We start from the raw sequence: 18137 nt of genomic DNA on the forward strand, positions 1-18137 counted from the left end.
TCAAAGCCCAGTCTACCATCACTCCTGGATCAACAGACCCTTAACTGATTACAACTTTTCCTTTTTTACCTTCAAATATACTGCTTATAGGTGCCGCTGTTTATGTCTTAAATCAGCCATTAGATTAAACAGACACTGGGTCTGTCTACATTACATATGTCATATTTATGCATTTTAATGTTTTAATTACATCAATTTATGGACATTTAAATGAGCTTTCCCATATAAAATGCACAAGTGATAGCGACAGCTGCTACTTAAGTAGCCATGCAAGAATCTAGTTGTAGACAAATCATTTTATCTCATTCATTTTATAATGTTGTTTATTTTTGAAACATTAACATTTTGGTTTTTTTAGGTCACTATTGCTCCATTATAATGTCTGTGTGTAGTAGTAGTAGTCAGCATTCTCACTGTGACTTCTAAGACTTCCAAGTTCTCCAATGGCGCTTTGTAAGGGATTGTTTATAACAGGCCTGTCCAACCTGCGGCCCCCCAGATGTTGTGAAACTACAAGTCCCAGCATGCCCTTTCAGCTATCAACTGGTTGTCTACTGGCAAAGCATGCTGGGGCTTGTAGTTTCACAACACCTGGAGGGCCGCAGGTTGGACAGGCCTGGTTTATAAAATACTAAACTCCACTCCAGGCTTTGCAAACGAGTATAGCACTAGAGACCAGCGCTTCCATTGTCACCATTACTTAGCGTTTGCAGTAGCATTATGCTACTGTTCCAGTTCTCAGAGTACATCTTGTTCTAGACACATGCATTTGTCAAGGGTAAACACATGCTGAAGCCTATCGTAAGCTAGTCTCTGGGTAATATCACAATGCACACTTTAAGTTGCAGGTATCTATCATAATGCAGCCCCCAAATCTCTGGTGCTTACCACAATACAGACTTTCTTACTATCTCATGATATCCCTTATCTTTCACCAGGCACAGGCTGGGAGATGTCAGCCCGGGGGGCGCACAGGGGGCCGCATCACATGACACGCGATGCGGCCTCGTCATTGATGATGCGGCCGCATCGCTTGTCATGTGATGCGGCCGCCTGTGCCCTGACGCGGCCGCATCCCGTGTAATGAGATGCGGCCGCCGGTGAAAACAGGATATATTGCATCCGGGGGGCGGCCGGCCTACCCCCCGGCCCTAATAGCGGTAAGACTGAGCGGCCCTGCCTTTCACCCTGAGTGATACTCTCTGCTGTCCTGTCCACTAGTACCAGACTGCTTTCATGTCCCCTTGAGGAGTACCAGGAACAACCAGGGTAAGAAAGGGCCTGGCACTCTCGTTGGTGAATAGCACTGCTTCTTTGTTTTTTAAATGTTTATTTATGAAGAGTCAGAACAATACGAGCATACAGTGGGAACAAATATAGTACACTACAAAACACCATGATGGTTACAAAACAGAGACATAACTTCAACAAAGGATTGCCACTGCTAGCCCTGTATTGATCGACCACCTTTTTGGGGATACAGGCAGCAGCATGGTGGCTTAGTGCCTTACAGCACTGGGGTCATGAGTTCGTTTCCCGACCATGGTCTTATCTGTGTGGAGTTTGTATGTTCTCCCCGTGTTTGCATGGGTTTCCTCTGGGTGCTCCGGTTTCCTCCCACAATCCAAAAACATACTGGTAGGTTAATTGGCTGCTATTAAATTGACCTTTTTCTCTCCCGGTCTGTGTGTGTATCCATGTAATGATGTGAGTGAGTTCTCTTTACAGCGCTGCGGAACTAGCGGCTCTATATAAATAAATAGATGATGATGATGGTAATACAGGAGAAAGGAATTGAAGGGGAGAGAGACAGTGTGACTAGAACCATTTGAGAATAGAGGAGAGCACAGCGGAGGGACAGGAGTCGGGAAGGAAAGACTTTTCGCTTATTTAATGTCTGGACACTGTAGTCAAGTGAGTTTTACACACAATTGCTTTAAAAAAAGATGAGTTGTTAAAAATACAGTGCGCACCAGTTTATATAGATATGCAGCTTTATACCATGGCAAGGTGGTGTCCATTGCATTAGGAGCCACTTCTTTTAGCCGTGATGGGTGGAGCTGGCTGGATACAGGCCGACTGCGAAATTTTATGCAGGATGCCAGATATCCAAAAAAAACACCTGCTTCTCTGCACGGATCTAAAACTGAGATCTTGAAATTAGATATTTAATTAAATCAAAGGGTGGATAGTGAGAGTAAGCGGAGAAATTCCAGATCTAAACGGAGTCTGCAGATTATTTCTCATTGCTCAACATCCCAGAGGGGGCAGTAAACTAGACATTCCTTAATTTTGAAACCCCAAAATTAAGCAACCATGTTAAAAACTGAGACACATGAGCAACTTACAGTAAATTGCCCACTGGGATCACTTTTGTTCACTCCAGTTGCATTGTAGAAGTGCACATAACGGTGTACATAACACAATTTAATTAACAAATGAAATTGTAAAATTGTGTAACACCTAAAATAACAATAGTCTGGATGTTCCCCTCACTGCAATGAGCTACATGAGGCATAAATGAGGGTCAAACAGACATTATTTTATGAAAATAAATTAATTAAGAGGGAAGTTGAAACGTGACTATAGGCAGTATTTAGCAGTGACATTATTACCTTTAGACACGTCTTAATTTCAATGTCACAGCAAACAATTGCAAGTCACGCCAAGTGTTTACACAAACCAGCAATTAAAAAAACGACTTGGGTGTGCTTCAATATATATGTATAGCGGGGGTGGGGTGGGGGGGGGGATGTGTATTTCTAAATAAATGGATGAACTCTCAAATACATCTTTATAAATTCTTAAACCCTTTTCATCCAAAAGAGTCTCATTTCTCTGCAATAATTACTAAAAGAAATAGCAATTACGCTGGTTAAATAGATCAGTTCCCTGATTCATTGTGAAGTTAATGATCACTAATTCAGAAAATTGCTGTGAACAGAATAAACACAACTCTTGTGGTTCATTACCGGTTTTTTTTATGGTTCATCCTTATGTTTTTACTGATAAGCCTTCTTTCAATAAGTATTTTGCTGTTTGGTTCTGTCTTTTTAAAACTGGCAATGATCTGTCAAATTACATATGCAAATGGTCAAAAATAAAAAGCATGGAAGCTGGAAGAAGCCAGAAGAATCCCGGCAAATAATAGTACGTAATTCTATCCAAATAATGAGATGCTCAGATATTATTCAGAGTTATTCAAATTATTATTAACAGTGGTATGTTGAATCCTATATATACATATGTATATGTATATATATATTTTATATATATATATATATATATATATATATATATATATATATACATACACACATGTGTGTACAGTACATATTGTGACAATCGTGGTACACATATTATGCTATTATGCTCAATCAGGTTTGCTGAACCACTTTGTTACAGTTTATTCAGGATTGTCAGGATGGTACAAGAGGTGTGGTTCCAGCAATCACACAAGCAAGATAATATTTACAATCTCCTGCGACCCTGCTTCTAGCTATTCACTCAGTCACCTCACTAGTGATGCTCACTGACCCCTGTGAAATAGTTTTGGTATTGGATCTGGATTAGCTTAGTGTTTTGGTTTTGGTTTCGGTTTTGGAAAAACCGCCCTCCTGTGTTTTGGTTTTGGATTTTTAGAAAAAAATCCTAAAATATGCTAAAATCACATCATTTTGCTCTTTTTTTGTTCCTACATTATCATTCACCTCACTAACACTAATTTCAAGTCATTTGCAGTCAATTTTGACCACCTCACAGGTCACAATATTATTTTCATACACTTTCAAACAAATACTGCAGGGACCTGGCTGGATGGTAAGCGACAGAGCAATGACATTAACACATGGCAGTTCTTAGCACATCTAGGACACATTGGCACACAGCAGTGGCAGAAAAGAAAAATGGGGATCCGCCCTCCCTCCCACCCCTCGCTATGTTGGATCTTAAAAAGGAATTCAAAACTCGCGAGATACGAGATCTGACGCTGTCGTGATGACGTTTTGCCTCATTTTCAATTCCAAGGGCGCGCGACAGTACTCGGATCCCCAATTTCGGGTGTGTTCGGTTCTCGAGGAACCGAACCTGAGCATCTCTACTAGTGATCGGCCAACTCACAAAACTAGCTATTTATGGCCAGCACCAACTAACTAAACCCAAAAACTAATCACACCCGTGTGCTCCACCTGTGTTCTGTGTGCAGAGAAGTGTGAAGAATTAAACGTATCTGCAGCATGAGCCTGTAGACTGCCAGAGATAATATCAGTCTCTGCCTTAACAGTCTATGACAAACTGCCCCTTTTACAACATTATATATATATATATATATATATAAATATATATATATATATATATATATATATATTCATACAAGCTATTAGGGTGGAGATGCATTTGCTGTGTTACCGCGATGTCCGAGTGCGCACACTGCCAGCCATTATGATAGGAATCTCCGCTAAGCTTACTGCGCACCTCATCACCTCATAGAGGTGTGAGGAAAATCAAGCGGAGATTCCTCCCATAACATGGGCGCGCTGAATTGAATCTACCCTTTAATGAGGGTCTTAAAGAATGGTTTTCTGAAAAAAATCGTTCTCAGCATAATAACATGACTAATATTAGCCTGTAACAGAACAATAAAACTAAGACCTTTTAAAAGGAGAAACATTGCATATGCAAAATCCAGTAAGGAGTTGTATATTTTTCAATCACCCATACAAACCATTATGCTATTATATCATGTTGTAAAATGCAAATTCTTTACCGATTGTTATAATTACAGAAATGTAGGACATAGATTACATTTAATATTATTTTGGCTAGCGCAAAAAGAAGGTCCAATCATAGGGATCTAGATGATTATCTATTTTGCATTTGTAGCACATTATAATATGGAGCCTTGGAAGTCTCCTTAGCGGTTACTAAGATGTTTAGTGACTGATGATATGCAGTATTGTTAGATAACACTGTCACAAACATGTCCTAATTACATTAAGTGGTTAATAGACCCACATCTACCATTGCTAAGTGCAGAGGAATTTGATTCATGAATAGAGATAGATGTTACTGAAGCAGTTTCATACATTCTGTGATGACTATATTCCTATTATTCATATCTAATAAACAAAATGTATTCAGTTCCTTGTGTTTTGTATTGGTAAGATATTAATAATGTAATAAGACTGTTGATTTTTCATCCTATCCTTGTTAAATATATACAAACTTGAGAGGGGTTTCAGCCTTTAAGGGCAGTTTACGAAAAGTATGTGTCAAACTCAGACCCGAAGACTAATATAAAAATAGATTTCTGTATCCGGCATATACTATTATCAGACATGTACCAGTATCGGACATGTACTATTATCGGACATGTTCCATTGATTGTCTGTACTATGAAAATGTATCTAATGGTTCTGCTCCTCTCCTGAGGAATGGTGCCCTCATTTCAGTGATGTCACTGGCATTTCATATACCCAATGGCAATAAATTCCTACAATGGATGTTTGAATCCCAGTGATACAGAGAACATGATGCTGTGAGGGTCCACTGGTAGTGGGCATGTTTAGCGGAAGGAGTGGTCAAACCTGATGATGACGTCATCATATGTGTGGAAAGAGGGAGTGTCCCTTGGCGGTGTCCCATGGACTAAACCAAATCCTGTGTTTTGGAGGAGGGCTTGAGATAAATGTGTGATCACAAGCCTGGGGAAAATAGTTACATCAACTAATTTAAGGATAAGAGTGGACTCTGTCCCTGTAAAGTGTGAGCACCCTGCTAAAAGTAGAGATGGGCGGGTCCGGTTCTCCGAGAACCGAACCCACCCGAACTTTGGGTATCCGAGTACCGAGCTGAGCAGCTCGGTACTCTCCCGCCAATTCCGAATCCAAATCGAGGCCGAACGTCATTGTGACGTCGTCGGATCTCGGGACTCGGTTCTCGCGATACTTCAACTTTATAAATACACGCCTCCACAGCAATCCATCGCCATTTGACAGAGGGAGAGAGCAGGGTGTAGTCATAGGCTAATTAGAGCAGGGACAGAGAAAGAATACAATATTGTTCTTGCAATTGCTCTAACCAAAATCGCTAGTGCAGAGAGGAGGATAGAGGTTTATTATTTTTTCTTCATATTTGGCACTCCCCAGCGCTTTTGGGTTGTCCCCCATAATTGTGCATTAATATTTCTGGCTGTCAAAAGTCATATCTGTCAGCAGTATCTACTCAATAAATGTTAGCACTCCTCAGTGTTTTTGGGGTGTCCTCTCTAATTGTGCATTAATATTTCTGGCTGTCAAAAGTCATATCTGTCAGCAGTATCTACTCAATAATTTTAAGCACTCCTCAGTGTTTTTGGGGTGTCCTCTCTAATTGTGCATTAATATTTCTGGCTGTCAAAAGTCATATCTGTCAGCAGTATCTACTCAATAATTTTAAGCACTCCTCAGTGTTTTTGGGGTGTCCTCTCTAATTGTGCATTAATATTTCTGGCTGTCAAAAGTCATATCTGTCAGCAGTATCTACTCAATAATTTTAAGCACTCCTCAGTGTTTTTGGGGTGTCCTCTCTAATTGTGCATTAATATTTCTGGCTGTCAAAAGTCATATCTGTCAGCAGTATCTACTCAATAAATTTTAGCACTCCTCTGTGTTTTTGGGGTGTCCTCCCTAATTGTGCATTAATATTTCTGGCTGTCAAAAGTCATATCTGTCAGCAGTATCTACTCAATAATTTTAAGCACTCCTCAGTGTTTTTGGGGTGTCCTCTCTAATTGTGCATTAATATTTCTGGCTGTCAAAAGTCATATCTGTCAGCAGTATCTACTCAATAAATTTTAGCACTCCTCTGTGTTTTTGGGGTGTCCTCCCTAATTGTGCATTAATATTTCTGGCTGTCAAAAGTCATATCTGTCAGCAGTATCTACTCAATAATTTTAAGCACTCCTCAGTGTTTTTGGGGTGTCCTCTCTAATTGTGCATTAATATTTCTGGCTGTCAAAAGTCATATCTGTCAGCAGTATCTACTCAATAAATTTTAGCACTCCTCTGTGTTTTTGGGGTGTCCTCCCTAATTGTGCATTAATATTTCTGGCTGTCAAAAGTCATATCTGTCAGCAGTATCTACTCAATAAATGTTAGCACTCCTCAGTGTTTTTGGGGTGTCCTCTCTAATTGTGCATTAATATTTCTGGCTGTCAAAAGTCATATCTGTCAGCAGTATCTACTCAATAATTTTAAGCACTCCTCAGTGTTTTTGGGGTGTCCTCTCTAATTGTGCATTAATATTTCTGGCTGTCAAAAGTCATATCTGTCAGCAGTATCTACTCAATAAATTTTAGCACTCCTCTGTGTTTTTGGGGTGTCCTCCCTAATTGTGCATTAATATTTCTGGCTGTCAAAAGTCATATCTGTCAGCAGTATCTACTCAATAAATGTTAGCACTCCTCAGTGTTTTTGGGGTGTCCTCTCTAATTGTGCATTAATATTTCTGGCTGTCAAAAGTCATATCTGTCAGCAGTATCTACTCAATAATTTTAAGCACTCCTCAGTGTTTTTGGGGTGTCCTCTCTAATTGTGCATTAATATTTCTGGCTGTCAAAAGTCATATCTGTCAGCAGTATCTACTCAATAATTTTAAGCACTCCTCAGTGTTTTTGGGGTGTCCTCTCTAATTGTGCATTAATATTTCTGGCTGTCAAAAGTCATATCTGTCAGCAGTATCTACTCAATAAATTTTAGCACTCCTCTGTGTTTTTGGGGTGTCCTCCCTAATTGTGCATTAATATTTCTGGCTGTCAAAAGTCATATCTGTCAGCAGTATCTACTCAATAAATTTTAGCACTCCTCTGTGTTTTTGGGGTGTCCTCCCTAATTGTGCATTAATATTTCTGGCTGTCAAAAGTCATATCTGTCAGCAGTATCTACGCAATGGATTCAAAGCAGTCCACATATGATCTAAATGAGCAACCAGGTTCTGTCACCAGTCCTGATGTTAGTGTTCCCAGTACGTCATCTGGCCAAGGCGATGTCAAACAACAGAGTGTTTTCAAATTAGTGCAAAAAACAAAAACCAAAAAAAAATTTACTGTATTGAAGCGAAAACGAAGTGTAACTGAGCAAAAGTTAAGTGACGATAAAAAAAAAATTGCAAGCATGCCATTCTACACACGCAGTGGCAAAGAGAGAATGAGGCCTTCACCTTTGGCTATTAGTGGCAGATCCCAAAAAGTTACCCAGCCTACAATTGGTGCACAACTACTGTTACGCGTCAAAGCTGAGCTGCAAGATACCAGTGAGGCATTACAGGAGAATATTTGCTCTGATTCACAAATGACAACAATCCCTGTGGAGAGTCCATCCAACAGTGGGATGTCTAATCGTGAGCATTCTGCTGATGTGTGCCTTAATAGCCCGAGTGTAGCCGGTGATACCCAAATTGAGGATGCCACTTTGGAATTAGAAGAGGATGAGGGGGAGATTTGTGTAGGCGACGAGGGCGCTAATGAGGATGTTGATGAGGATGAGGTTGTTTGTGTAAGTCCTGCACCAGTGGCAGCAGTTCTGGCACGTGACAAGAAAAAGGCCATTGTCATGCCTGGGCATAAAACAAAAAAATCCACTTCTTATGTGTGGAATTATTTCTACCCAAATCCAGACAACAATTGTATAGCCATTTGTAGTGTATGTGAAGCCACAGTCAGTCGAGGGAGGGACCTTAACCATCTTGGAACCTCGTCTATGTTACGCCATTTAACGAGAGTTCATGGCAAAGTGTTGGGAAAAGCTGAAAGTTCTTCCCAAAAGAATACAAGCACTCCCTCATCAGCTAAGACCCTCCGCTCACCGACATACCGACGGCCACAAAATACACCCACCACACCATCCTCATCAATATCCTCAGTAGCGCTCGGAGTTAGCCCGGCATCCCACTTAAGGCTGGATGACTCCGGCACTATTATTGATTCCTCTGAAGAAAGCGTTAGTCCTGCTGCTGCTGTTGCTGCTGCTGGGGGTGAATCGTCATCCCAGAGGCAGGTGAATAAAATGAGCAGTCCTACATTTCAGCAATTAACTGTGAAACAATCCTTTGCGAGGGGAAGCAAATATGACAGCAGTCACCCAGTCGCCAAGCGAATCACAGACGCCATGGCTGCAATGTTAGTGTTAGATCTGCGTCCAATCTCCACCATAAACGCAGCTGGTTTTTCACAGTTAATTGAGGTTTTGTGTCCGCGTTACAGAATTCCATCGCGACACCATTTCTCCCGTAAAGCTATTCCACAACTATACCAAAAAGTGTGTAAAAATGTAGAGATTGCGCTGAAAAATGCCATTCTGCCCACTGTTCACTTAACCACAGATATGTGGACAAGTGGAAGTGGCCAAACCAAAGACTATATGACTGTGACAGCCCACTGGGTTGGTCATTCACCTTCACCAGCAGGAACAGCAGCAGCATGTACACCACTACGTAACATTTGTCACAGGCAGGCCACTCTTTGTATCACCGGCTTCACTAACAGGCATACGGCTGACAATTTGTTACGCAAACTGAGAGATGTGATTGATGCATGGCTTATACCACTCGGACTCTCCCCAGGGTATGTCATTTCAGATAACGCCAACAATATAGTGCGAGCATTACAGCTGGGTGATTTCCAACATATTCCCTGTTTTGCTCACACCATCAACTTGGTGGTGCAGAGCTTCCTACGAAACAACCGTGAGGTGCAGGAGATGCTTTCGGTGGCCCGTAAAATTTCAGGCCATTTCAGGCATTCAGCCACAGCATGTAGGAGATTACAGCAGCTCCAAGAGCAGTTTAACTTGCCCTGCCACCAACTTAAGCAAGAGGTGGTAACTCGGTGGAATTCCACCCTGTACATGCTTCAGAGGATGGAGGAACAGCGCAAAGCCATCCAAGCATATTGCACAAGTCATGACATTGGGAAAGGAGGGGGGATGTATTTCACTCTTGCACAGTGGGGAATCCTTTCAGTGCTGTGCAAGGTGCTGAAACCATTTGAAGTTGTGACATGTGAGGTCAGTGCAGACTCTGCTAGTTTGAGCCAAGTCATTCCTTTAATTAGACTATTGGAAAAGCAGCTTGAGAAAATGAAGGAGGAGCTGAAAGCAAGCAATTCAGCAAAGTATGTTGGCCTTGTCGATCAAGTACTTAATTCGCTTCACAATGATCCTCGAGTTATTAAGATCTTGAACTCGGATCAGTACGTTTTGGCCACTGTGCTTGATCCAAGGTTTAAAACCTACATTGAGTCTTTACTTGTAAATGAGCGAGATGTGAACTTTTGCAAGGAGCTATTGCTCAGCAAGTTGGCCGCTGAACTGGGCCTCGGCTTGACGACGTGTCCTCCTTCACTTTCTCAAGCTGTTGCTCGTAAAAAATTAAATTTCCAAAAAAGAAGCAGGGAAGACACAGGGGGCAGACGAGAACAATTTAACATCTGGGCTGGTTTGAAGGATTTTTCAAAAAAAAGTGTCACTTTGCCCATAAGTCCATCCAATATGAGTATAAACATGCAAAGGATGGTGGAGGATTACTTTCAAGAGGTAGTTGATATGGAAATGTCAGACAGTCCCTTTCCTTACTGGGAAGAAAAGCAAGCTATTTGGAAACCCATGTACAAACTTGCTTTGCAATACCTAAGCTGCCCACCCTCCAGTGTGTACTCTGAACGAGTGTTCAGCACAGCAGGGAACTTAGTCAGTGATCGCCGTAGAAGGTTACTTCCCAAAAATGTGGAGAAAATGATGTTTATAAAAATGAACTACATCTTCCACGAGGAAGGCCTTCACCATCCAAGACATGCAAGCACTGACTGTTCTCTAATGGCGGATTCAAGCGGCCTGTTCTCTAATGGCGGATTCAAGCGGCGATGAATTGATAGTCTGTGATGATGACGATAACACTGATGAGGGTGAGGATGAAGCTGAAGATGATGCCGATAACATCTTTTTAAAACTTTCTATGTAAGTGTAGGGTGCAATCTACCCCCAAAGAGGAAAGGGACTTGTGGCATTTCCATATCACATACCATCTTGAAAGGCTGCTGTTAGGGCAATTTATCCTTAAGGGTAGGGTGTCATAGACAGAGTGACCCTAAACTGGCTTTGTCCATTTTTCATAATATTGTACAGTCTATAATGGCTGAATTTTTTAGTATTTTATACAAGTGGAGGGGGGCCTAGAGAGACAGAAACCAAACTGGCTTTCTCCATGTCAATTAATATTGTACAGTCTATAATGGCTGAATTTTTTAGTATTTTATACAAGTGGAGGGGGGCCTAGAGAGACAGAAACCAAACTGTCTTTCTCCATGTCAATTAATATTGTACAGTCTATAATGGCTGAATTTTTTAGTATTTTATACAAGTGGAGGGGGGCCTAGAGAGACAGAAACCAAACTGGCTTTCTCCATGTCAATTAATATTGTACAGTCTATAATGGCTGAATTTTTTAGTATTTTATACAAGTGGAGGGGGGCCTAGAGAGACAGAAACCAAACTGGCTTTCTCCATGTCAATTAATATTGTACAGTCTATAATGGCTGAATTTTTTAGTATTTTATACAAGTGGAGGGGGGCCTAGAGAGACAGAAACCAAACTGGCTTTCTCCATGTCAATTAATATTGTACAGTCTATAATGGCTGAATTTTTTAGTATTTTATACAAGTGGAGGGGGGCCTAGAGAGACAGAAACCAAACTGGCTTTCTCCATGTCAATTAATATTGTACAGTCTATAATGGCTGAATTTTTTGGTATTTTATACAAGTGGAGGGGGGCCTAGAGAGACAGAAACCAAACTGGCTTTCTCCATGTCAATTAATATTGTACAGTCTATAATGGCTGAATTTTTTAGTATTTTATACAAGTGGAGGGGGGCCTAGAGAGACAGAAACCAAACTGGCTTTCTCCATGTCAATTAATATTGTACAGTCTATAATGGCTGAATTTTTTAGTATTTTATACAAGTGGAGGGGGGCCTAGAGAGACAGAAACCAAACTGGCTTTCTCCATGTCAATTAATATTGTACAGTCTATAATGGCTGAATTTTTTGGTATTTTATACAAGTGGAGGGGGGCCTAGAGAGACAGAAACCAAACTGGCTTTCTCCATGTCAATTAATATTGTACAGTCTATAATGGCTGAATTTTTGGGTATTTTATACAAGTGGAGGGGGGCCTTGAGAGACAGAAACCAAACTGGCTTTCTCCATGTCAATTAATATTGTACAGTCTATAATGGCTGAATTTTTTGGTATTTTATACAAGTGGAGGGGGGCCTTGAGAGACAGAAACCAAACTGGCTTTTTCCATTTCTTTACATATTTAACTATAAGTGTAGGGTGTAATATACATTCAAAGACGATGGCTGCATTGCCAATATGCATAGATGGAGAGGAAGACAATCTGTTTTGTGTGTAGAATAGGCCTACCAACGAAGAATTAAACTGTTTTTTGGGATGATTTATTACCTCAACAATTAGATTACTTGTCTCTAAAACAGTTGGAGCACTAAATTGGGTTAATTTAGGCCCAAAAACATGGATTTTCCCAAAAAATAGCAAAACAAAACCAAACAAAACCAAAACCAAAACCAAAACACGCAATGGAGGTTTTGCAAAACCAAAACCAAAACCAAAACACGACGGTAATCCAGATCCAAAACCGAATCCAAAACCAAAACACGGGGGTCAGTGACCATCTCTAGCTAAAAGTGACAAAAACTACAACCCCCATGAATTCTCTATCTGTTTACAGATTTCCCCATAGCAGTGCTGACATAAGTCAAACAGGGACTGATTATGAGGCTTATATGAGGAATGCAAATCTTCAAATTAGCCAAGAAATAATGACATTCCGTCAAAGGCTGATAAAATGCCAGTAGCGTCTCATTTTTATTTTGATGTGTAACAAAAGTAACTGATTAAATACAACCCTTGTCCTTTAATAAATTTAAATAGAAACTGGCAATGATGTACGGGGTTGCTAGCTGAGCATAGCCTTTATGAGCGCCACAGGGCAACTCTATGTAAAAGATAGGCAATCACTCTATTCTATAATGACTGAGCATTGTGATGAGCTGCATATGTAAAAACATTCAGACAGATGGAGTCGAGTTTATTGCAGTGAACATTATTTCATAGCTATGGGTTAGGTGGATGATATGTGCTATCTTGTGAAAGATCTGTGATTAGCTTACTTGTGTTTATCTTGGAATATATTAAGTGCTATTGTGCACAGTTCACTTCAATAAACTCTTTTTAACAAATTAGATGTATGCACTTTGCTTCATATAAAGGTGTTATCCTGCTTTACTGTATTGGGAGACTCACATCCCTATAATGTGCTGTTAGAGAACCATGCTCCTTCCACTATATAATGCACACTCAGGGCTGGATTAACCCGAGGTCTAACTGGGCTACAGCCCAGGGGCCTCAGGCATCCAGGGAGCCCTTGACAGGGCTCAGCGGCATTATTGATCGGTGCAGGGGTGGGCCCCCTATACGGGGGCGGCTCTCAGGTGGGGGGGGACCCACGGGGGAATGGTGGCCCCCTTAGCCCAGGGGCCTCTATTCCCTTAATCCGGCCATGTGCACGCTGTTACTTTCTGCTTGCTCCTATGACTCTCATCTGATCATGAAACTGCCACTGTCACATGCATCTCTGGCCTCATTAATACAATCATATAAGTGGACCGGTCACAGCCTCCCATATGATCATCTCCATAAATATTGATGGTTACTGTGAACATTCTGATGATTTCATTGGCTACCAGGTGTTCTATTCCCGCCCACTTCAGCATGCAGTTCTATAGAGTGCACAGTTATCCTTGTAACACGGTACAGAGTCCTTCTGTTCTTTAACCAGATCAGTCTGACACTGAATATTAGGAAGGGGCCAAGCTTGAAGACTACTCAAATCATGTCAGAGTCAGTGAACCTAAGCACAACTCAGACTTGAAGTGTATAATGGCACCGTCAAGGAATCATTGTCACGGGCACTAGGAGTCTTTACCCAGGGATCACCAGGTGATAGGCTTACCAGAGCAGTATAGGTGGTAATATGGTACTCTGGTAGCAGGGTGATCACGGAACAGGAAATCGCAGATGATGAGATGCTCAGGAAAGTCTATGACTAGCAGCACTGGCAATATGGAGGTAGTAATACACGAGGAACTGTATGGACAAAGGACACGTGAAGGTAGTCAGTGGTCTGCGGTAGCAAGTTGTACCACTGCTATAGTGAGGAGGAATGTCCAACAGAAACGAGGAGGTGATGAGAGTCAGCGGTCTGCGGATAGCAAGTTGTACCGCTGTCTGAGTGAAGGAATGGAATCCAAGTGGAGGTATCCGGGGAGTCAGTGGTCTGCGTTAGCAAGTTGTACCACTGCTATGTGAGAGGATACTGGAACAGGTGAAACTGTAAACAGGAGTCAGTGGTCTGCCACTAGCAAGTTGTACTACTGAATATATATGTGAGGAGGTGCACGGGGAGAGACTGCAACACAATATATACACGGGCACCTTGACTTTGATCCACAGTAATATGCACAATATAAATGTATAAATGACTGAACAACACTGCCAATATAGAAAGTCTCTTGAAGTAATCCGGCATGAGATAACACAGTCAATGATGGCAGTAGAGTCAGCAGATAGTACACTCCAGAGGAGAACCAACACAGTCAATGATGGCAATAGACTCAGCGGATAGTACACTCCAGAGGAGAACCAACACAGTCCAGCAAGGTATGCAATACACAGCACAGTCAATGGGAAGTATGCATACCGTGGTTCAGGAGAAGGCAGTCAGACAGGAGTGCAGAGATACCTGAAGGGCAGGAGGCCAGCAGGATACAAGTCCCTGGATGGGTGAAGCAGGGGTCTAGCAGGTGCAGCGCACAGGTAGGTAGACCAGCAGGGAACACAGGAAGGCGTGGAGAGCGGATCAGCAGTAGATGGATGAGTAGCGCTGAGAAGTAACAGCAGCGGGTCTCTGCGGGAACACGGAGGTAACCAATAGCAACCAGCAGGTGCAGTAACGATGGGACACCGAAACAGAGTTGAACTGGAACAGATGATCACGGAGAGTAGCGGGTAGCAATAGTGGCAGCAGACTCAAGGAAACACGGTAGAGTAGACAAGGACTGAAGACTGAAGCGCACAGAGGCAGCGGATAGGAATCAGCTAAACAGTCACGATGAAACACAGACGGGTTGCAGGTTGAAGACTGTAGTGCACGGAGGCAGCGGGTAGGAATCAGCTAGCAGTCACGATGATGAAACACAGACGAGTTGCAGGTTGAAGACTGTAGTGCACGGAGGCAGCGGATAGGAATCAGCTGGCAGTCACAATCATGAACAGGTGAGTGGATGTGGTTGAAGCCTGTAATGCACGGAGGCAGCGGATAGGCATCAGCTAACAGTCCCAATGATACATGGTAGAGTTGAAGTGATTAGAAGACTGTAGTGCACGGAGGCAGCGGATAGGAATCAGCTCACAGTCACGATGATACAGTAGATGGTAGAAGTGGTATGGGAACCACAGTAGCAGAAGTGGTTTGGAAACCACAGAGGTAGAAGTGGTTTGGAAACCACAGGAATCAGCAGGGCTGAATAAACAAGGAAACACAGGAACACCTTCAGAGACTCATGGGGAATGAGACTCCAAGATCAGGCAACGTGGTGTTGACCACAGGTGCTTAATATAGGGAGGTTGCCTGATCTGCCAATTAAGTTAAAGGAACATACACTGAAGGTTTGGAAAGGGCTGCGCATGCGCAGTCCCTCAGGATAGAGGACGTCCACGGTTCCTAATAGTCCGGGAAGAAGCACTCACAGTCCGGTGAGTGACAGTACCCCCCCTTTTAAAGGTGGGCACAGAACGCCTGGAACCGGGCTTGTCCGGATTTTTGGAATAAAACTTCTTCAGAAGGGCAGGAGCATTAAGATCTTCAGCTTTGATCCATGAACGCTCTTCAGGACCAAAGCCCTTCCAATGAACGAGGAAACGGAGGACTCCTCGCGAAATTTTTGCATCCAATACCTCAGTAATCTCGAAATCCTCCTCCTGATGAACTTGAACTGGCTGCGGTGCTGAGGGAGGAGTCGAGAAACGATTGATAATAAGAGGTTTGAGTAAGGACACATGGAAGGCATTGGAAATCCGAAGATTCTTAGGAAGAAGAAGTTTAACACATACTGGATTGATAACTTGAATGATCCTATATGGACCAATAAAACGAGGGGCGAATTTCATAGATGGAACCTTCAAACGAATATTTTTGGTAGATAACCAAACCCGATCTCCAATTTTTAGTGGTGGAATAGCCCGCCTCTTCTTATCTGCGAAAGACTTATATTTGTTAGATGTCTTCTTTAAACAGGTTTTGACCTGAGACCAGATATTTTTGAAGGTCTGACAAGCAGTCTCCACAGCAGGAACTTGGGTGGGTGGGAGGGCAGGAAATTCCGGAAAAGACGGATGGTGACCGTAGACCACAAAGAATGGAGTTTTGGATGATGACTCATGGTACATGTTGTTATGGGCGAATTCAGCCCAAGGGAGCAATTCTACCCAGTTGTCTTGGTTGGCTGAAGAGAACATCCTAATAAAAGTCTCAAGATCTTGATTGACTCGTTCCGTTTGTCCGTTAGATTGCGGATGGTAAGACGATGAGAGTGCTAATCGTATGCCCAAGGTTTTACAAAGGGCCCGCCAGAATCTGGAAACGAATTGTACTCCTCTATCTGACACAATCTCAGACGGACATCCATGGATGCGGAAGATTTCTCTAATGAAATGTTCAGCCAGAGTAGACGAGGAAGGTAAACCGGACAGAGGGACGAAATGAGCCATCTTCGAAAATCTGTCTACCACTACCCAAATAGTATTGTGATTCTTACTTGGTGGCAAATCAGTAACGAAATCCATACTAATATGGGTCCAAGGCTTGGACGGAATGGGTAGTGGTCGCAGCAACCCTGCTGGAGTTCTGCGGGAGGATTTGAACTGAGAACATAAATCACAGGAAGCAATAAACTCTTTGACGTCTCTCCTCATTGAAGGCCACCAGTAACTACGAGAGAGAATCTCAAAGGTCTTATGTTCACCGGCGTGTCCAGAAAAACGAGAGGCATGGAACCACGAAAGGATTTTCCTCCTCAGAGTAGGAGGCACGAGGGTCTTCCCAAATGGTAGCATTTTGGTGGATGAAGCAGCCAGAGAAATACATTTGGGGTCTAGAATAGCATGGTTGGGAACCTCTTCTACATCAGAGGACGTCACAAAAGCTCGAGATAGAGCGTCAGCTTTCTTGTTCTTAGCAGCTGGTTTGAAGGTTATAATTAATTCAAAACGGGAAAAGAAAAGAGACCATCTTGCTTGACGAGGGTTCAGGCATTGAGCAGATTGCAAATATGACAAGTTCTTATGATCCGTGAAGATCGTCACCGGATGGCGAGCTCCTTCCAACAAGTATCTCCATTCCTCTAATGCAGCTTTGATGGCCAGCAACTCCTTGTCCCCGATAGTATAGTTTTTCTCTGCGGGCAGAAGACCCCGAGAGTAGAAGGCACAAGGATGTAATTTTTGTTGCTCCGAGCGTTGGGAGAGAATAGCTCCTAAGCCCACATTAGAGGCATCTACTTCTAGGAAGAAGGGGAGTGTCACATCAGGTTGTCGCAGAATGGGAGCAGACGAGAAGGACTCTTTGAGGATTTGAAAGGCTTGGAGAGCCTCAGATGACCATTGCTTAGTATTAGCCCCTTTTCGAGTTAAGGCCACAATGGGAGATGCAATGGATGAGAAGTCTTGAATGAAGCGTCTATAGTAATTGGCAAAACCTAAAAAACGCTGGATGGCACGAAGAGTAGTTGGCTGAGGCCAATGTAGTACAGCATTTACTTTGTCTGGATCCATCTTCAGGCCAACTCCGGAAACTATATACCCCAAGAATGGAATCTGGGGTAACTCGAATGAACATTTTTCCAATTTACAGAACAATGAGTTTTTCCGTAGTCTGGAGAGGACCTCTGCCACATGTTGGTGATGAGAAGGCAGGTCCTGTGAGAAGATCAATATGTCGTCCAGGTAGACAACGACACATACATATA

This window comes from Mixophyes fleayi, chromosome 2, assembly GCF_038048845.1.
Source record: "Mixophyes fleayi isolate aMixFle1 chromosome 2, aMixFle1.hap1, whole genome shotgun sequence".
Classification (NCBI taxonomy): Eukaryota; Metazoa; Chordata; class Amphibia; order Anura; family Limnodynastidae; genus Mixophyes; species Mixophyes fleayi.